Here is a 6,569-nt window from a genome sequence, read left to right as displayed (position 1 = left end):
AGAAAGCAGGGTTCCCAGCTTCCCTAGTTCTCTTCGTGACGCAGTCCTTGCTGAAAAAAAGCTGAAGGGCAGCGAGGAAAACAACCGACCTCAAGAAAAAAAGCAGGCAAGGCCGGAAGTTGTACTTTACGTACACCACACCTCTCATAACCTCAAGAAGGTGGCCAATAAGTACGGCGTCAATGTGGTGTTTCCAGCGCCGCGAAAACTTGCAGGAATGTGTTCACGCATTGGGAGAAAAAAAGTGCAAGAGCGCACCTCAGACACCGAATGCCACATGTTGGCTGCAAGAAAGGAGTTGTCTACGAGTTCCCGCTTACATGCGGCAAGGTGTACATTGGACAAACAGGACGGTGTCTTAATGAGCGCCTCCTTGAACACAAGAATTCATTAAACAAGAGAGGCCATCTTCCAGACCACTGCCAAGCCTGCTCGAAAGAGAAGCGTACAGCCTGCAAGGCCCGACTATCTGATTGCAAAGTGCTATGGAAAAGCTGAGATAGGACAGAACGTGAGCTTGTGGAAGCCTCCTATATCAAGAAACGAGATTATAATTGCATTAGTGACACATCAGCTGTTCTACGCCACAGTGAAATGCAGTTTCTTGATGCATATCTGTGAGAAGTGACCGTTTGCCAACTTCGATTAAGAGCATCGTTAAGGGCAAAGGCTATATGAACATTCTTCCTTGAATAAATCCTGTTGAAAGTGCAGCGCTCGTCCTGTTCCCTTACTCACCAGTGTTGCTGTTTTGCGCTCTCATGTCTTTCACGAATAAGCACCAACAAGCCCAGCTGCAAGAACTTCTTCTTGTAGTTCCCTATATTATACAGCAATGAAAGGCGGTACACTATTTTAGCAGCTCAATACTCATCTACTGTGCAAATTTGAAGAAAATGTGATTGATAATTGCGGAGAGAAAAATTCTTCAAAATAGCCTCTTTTGAAATTTGTGTCGTCAAAGAAATTTTTTCAGTGAGCGACTTCTTTACAATACCTTAAATGAGCCTGACATATTCTTTCTCGCCTGTACTTTCAGAACGCAAAATATATTGATCATGGTTTTCATATCTTGAATCTTACGCCATTGAAAATTTGCAAAATTGAGCTGCGAGTGAAAACGCTGCCTCTGCCACGACGTCGTTTACAATTTTTTTCTCATGAAGTATTAGCACTTCCACAAAACAAAATTCACTGTTGGCCTACTGAATAAGTGTGACAGGATGTAAAATGATCAAGACTATTAAAAATTTTAAATATTTGGGCAGTTAGATCCGGGTGTAATCCGGGTGTAATCGGTCGTCTCAGATGCATTCTTTCTGCAAACGTTAAAAATGTCGTTTATATTGCTCTTTTCTATTCACATGTTAACTACTGGCAAAATGTCTTGCGTTCAACTCCATCATCGAAAGCGCGAAAAATGTACGTTGCGCAAAACCGATATCTACGCCATGTGTACAATGCTGGCTCAAGCTATATCACCACAGTTTATGTATTAGATTTAAATACGAAGTCAGGTAAAGTATACTCCGTACAGGTTCCTTTCGTGCATTTATAAAAGAATGAGGAATATTATGCTACCACACATCGGGGATGTTGGAAAGTTGCCGCATGCCGTTTGACTTCTGGCATGGAACTGCTATGTTATTACTAGAGGCCGGATTTTTAGGCACTAAAAAGAACGTTTTAGGCGCCATAAATAGGCGGCTAAAATTTCATTTTAGGCGCCTAACGAAGAAAAATAGGCACTATAAACTTTATCAAAAGTGCACACAGTTCCCAACTTCAGCGCGCAATATCTGCCGTAAAATGAAACAAAAACACAGCAGGAATGATTTGGTACCTTCACCAAGGTGCGAACATTGGAAGCCGTTTTTTTTTTAAGGCTGTCACTAGACTTTTGGTACAATACACATGCTTCAGCAGAGCAAAAGGGACGGTTTCCAACCCTTTTAAAACACTTTGGTATACTTCGAAACAAACGATTCGCTTGTCGTGTACAAAAGTAGAAACAATGAACACCTTAACAGGAGGCCATGTATTTAGAAATTGATGGAAACATTGTCAATTCAAGGCATCTGACAAATGAGTTCAGTCTTCGCTCACACATTATTTGAACTTATTTATTGCAGGTATACACGATGCTTAAACATTAATAAATATGTTGTCATTTGTGTAAACAGTGTTTTATAGTTTGTGGCTTCACGTGTCTGGAGCCACGCGACTATCAAATTGCGCTTGATGTTAGAAATGTCTTAAACCATAAATACGAGATGCTAGAAAATGTTTCACACAGTGCTGCTTGATGCGGAATATGCCGAAAAGAATCATAGTTCTGTACGGGCGTACGTACATCCACGAGGATCCATGGTAAAATAAACATCATCCATCTAGAAATCACTGTTAAAGCAATGGAAGCAGTAGCAGACAAGGACCGTCTCCAGATTGATGGTCTCAAATTTATGCCTCTTATCAGTAAGAACAAGCTTGTATGCTGAAAAGGAATGCTCAACATCAATGGATGTTACAGGAGCGTGCTTGTACTTAGGAATATTTTATTACTTTACACTGTTCGGTATCATAAAATGTTCACCTTCGATATTTTAGGCTGTCGTTGTTGTTATTGTGCACGCAGCCGGCGTAGGTGCAGTGTTCACCACAGCCAATTGACGAGGTCGTCTAATGTTTCCACGTGTGTGTTCTACACAAAACCGAAATGGATTCTAAAGCAAACAGAATCTGAAAGCAAAACCACAGCGTATTTCAGGCCCTTTTCTGTAAAATAGGGAATTTTTAGGCACCGACGTCGGAAATAGGCATTTATAGGCACTGACACCCAAAATAGGCATTTATAGGCACTATAAAAACAGTATTAGACATATAGTCAACACCTAATTCGTGCTCATATGTAAAAATGGTGCACCTACGAAGTGTTGAAAAAATAGGCATTTGCCTAAAATCCGGTCTCTAGTTATTACTTAACATAACTTCTTCGCCATTATCAATCTACTGATTTTAATTAATTTATTTGTTCTACTCTCGAACTTAGATCAATGTTTGCAGGCAGCGGAAAGTGATTTCACTTATTCTGGTATTTATTTTCTCTGGCCAAGGTGTTTAAATTTTTTGCTGCACTGGTAAAGGGTTTTGTTTTCTCTGTTGTCTCTGTTTTTCATTTCTTTTGCCGAAACGCCGCTTAATATGGGCTGTGGACTTGTCAAGACGCCTACTGGCAGCATTTTGTTCCTTTGCTCTCCATCGGCATTGTACATGGCGCAAATAAAGATATGATTATGAGGGCTCCTGGAGTTTGGAGCTTAGGTTGTGGCAGAATGCCTGTAGTGTTTTATGCGATTAGAGACGTCCTCTTATTGAGCTGATAGGGGGGCTGCATCCAATGGAACCACTTTCACAATTGCCGATTTGTTTTCTGCATACACGTGGGTCATCTTCGCTGCCTATCTCTCCCCTAATCGTCACCTCGGTATGGTCTTCTCTGCCGTTGCAGCCACTAAATGTGTTCTTAGGTGTATTTCTTTCGCGCCACAAGTGTGCATATAAAATCATTGACCTTATGCGCATGTTTAGATAAGGCGTCTAAACAATCGGCGTTATTTATTCTTACGCCAAACTCCCCAGTTCTCCGTGGTAAATAGCTTTATTGGTCTTGTTGCTCATGAGTAGGGCCCGGAAATTTAGGCACTAAAGAACCCTGAAATAGGCAGGCATCTAGGCTCTAAAAAATATTGAAATAGGCTTTCTAAAGCACAAAATAGGCGCTTTGAATAATGCTCTTTATTCATAAGTACAAGATTTGTAAGTCAAGCACAGAGCATACGCAATCCTAAACTGAAGCAATAAAGCGCATTCTCAGGTTTTCGAACTTCAAGCTGCTTCGGTTTTCGCTAAGCATAACTCTGTACTTTAAAAGATCCTTTTGACATCACATGAACTTAGTGGCGCGAACCTAAAACATGAGTGTTGAGAAAGGCTTAGGCCTTCAGGTGATGTGGCCGTATCGTCTCCGCGTAGACAGTCTGTGATTTGGAAATTGTTTCTAGGCATCTATTTTTTTCTACCAATTGTTGCATCTTCCTAGAAGCAGTAGCGACCTTTCCTTCCAGTCCCCGAAGTGCTGCTGGTATTTCTGCCACTACCTTCAACGATTCATCTATTGAGAGTCCAGCCTTTTCCAACTTTGTCATCCTTCCGTCAATGTTGAGAAGTTTGCGCTAATGTATTTTTGAGGTCTCTTTCCATACACGCCTCTTGCTACACTTCGAGATAAACACTTCGTTACTCTACGTTCAAGTTACAATTCGAGAAAAACTTTTGGCGAGACCCGCGCCCTTTATACGTGCATCGGAGCGCGTCTCTCATCATACATAGATGTCTCAAAATTGAAAAACGGCACCGAGGACCGAAGTGCCGTATTTAGGCTTTTATAGGCAAAAAGTGCGGTTAAATAGGTAGTATTTCTTAAAAAATGACAAAAAGGCAGGCAAGTGCAAAAATCCCCCGTTTAGGCATTTATAGGCATGTTTAGGCAAATGCCTAAATTTCCGGGCCCTACTCATGAGACAGGCCTGGTGGGGCGCGCTTGGTCTGTGTGGCTTAACGACTAGCTGCAGATGCTAGTTGTGTCTGCTGACATGTGGCATGTGGTGGGTCTCCTGGGCCTAGTCAAGCTTATAGCTTTTAGCTCAGGAGACCATTACAATTTCTGGGAAAATAAAATATTTATTTATGTATGTATGTATATACCGTTGCGGAAGCGTGAAACACATGCTGCATGTTCTTTCAAGACGTAGTCCTTCGCCCGCTAGATTGTCGGCCACAGCGCAGCAGTCGCTAGAGAAAATCTTGGCCCAGAGGCTTGGAGCAATTTTTTAACTCTTAATGCAAGAAGCTTAAGAAGCGACCCTGCTTCATAGCTCCACATTGTTGCTCGAGGCTTCACAAGCGGGCTTAAAAATGCGTGTCGGCAGCAACTACATGTGCTTTAACTCTCCGAGTGTTCTTGGTATACTAGCCGAATACTTGACCACTAATGCTTCCGTTTGAAAAGAGATTACGGCTCAATCATAGCTGGATATTAAGAGCACCTTCGTTCGCCGTAACATAAATGTCAGCACAGGCTGAATGGAGTCTTTAATTACTGCTAGAGGAGAAGGCTGTAAGCAAGACTGCCCTCTTATTTTGAAGATGACCAAGAATCACCAGCCATATACCAGGATTTTCATGTGACTTAGTAAAATAATTATGGAGTCTGATAAACGTTTTGAGTGGCCTTGTATTGTGTTGCAGCTGGAATAGGCAGCGCGCACACATGCGGAGATAAGGGCGCAGAAGAAAGAGCGCAGAAAGAAGGCAATTTCATTATCCTTTATTCTGCAAATCTGTCAACATCTGTGCGCTTTTGTTCCGTAAGTGCCTTTGCTCTTGCTGAAACCCCGGTTGGCGTTTAGATGTATCCTATGTGAACTTTCTTGCCCTTTCGGTTCCAAACTGCACGAAATGTGTCACCGAGCAGACGCAAGTCCTTGAGCCCTATGTCTCTGGTGTCTAGTCATTGTACTCGCATCAGCTGCGATGGAAGGCGACCCTCTGACCTTTTAGTATATCAGAGCTAAACGAGAGGCATTTCTTACCCTAGAAAAAGTCGCAGTTTTTTTCGGCGGGCTTCTGCGCTCATGAGCGTCTGCTTTTAAAGTGACACATCTGGCGCTTACTTGAAGCTTATTTTTCTTTCACCGTTAGAATACAAGGAGCCCATCTCAGTGGAGCTCCAGTAGCAACAGCAGTGCACTTTGTGCCAAACATTCCGAAGCCGAATTCTACGTCCGGTAAGCTGGCATCATTAAAAGTCTTAAATTTCCCGCTATGAGCAGACAAACATTTTCCTAATTTTATTTGGTGATTTGTTTCAAGAAATCTTACGACAATGATCGCTCTCCCTCCAGACACCCGTGAAAGAAGATGCTTGAAAGGGGCAAACTCTTTCGCTCCGTGCAACTTTAGTTGAAAGTCATAGTTGGCAGGGACTGGTAGAAACAGCCCTCTCTCTTACGAAATTACTCAAATTACCCATTTCTTCCACCGGCTGCCGTGGTTAGCTATCGACGGAAATGCTCTCACATCATCATTTCTTATTGTTGTGAAAGTCAGTCGCATAAAAACGTTAGTGTTCATAAAATGCGTGCGTGTTCACTGCATGCTTCGCAAACTCGGGAAATGTGCAACGAAATGGCGAGAGGGAACTACAAGCAGGGGTAGCGTAAAAATGGCAGCCGGATACGTCTACAGCCGACAGGGGCACTGGCATAGATTTGAGAGCGCTCGCCTGCTACTCTTGAGCAGGCGAACAGACGATGCTACAACACCGTGTCTACCACTACTATGTCGAATCGTTGGTCAAGAATCGTTGAGGTTGTTTGCTTATTGGTTGCTTGAAAACGGCTATTGAATTCATATTCGGCGCCAAAATTATCTCAAATGGGGAAGGTCAGATTCTATGATTTATTCCTTATGAAGGCTATTAAGCAAACAAGGGAAGGGGAATGAGGGGC

The sequence above is a fragment of the Amblyomma mixtum genome, chromosome 4, assembly GCF_055824585.1.
Source record: "Amblyomma mixtum isolate Tamu chromosome 4, ASM5582458v1, whole genome shotgun sequence".
Classification (NCBI taxonomy): Eukaryota; Metazoa; Arthropoda; class Arachnida; order Ixodida; family Ixodidae; genus Amblyomma; species Amblyomma mixtum.
This window is presented reverse-complemented; position numbering follows the sequence as displayed.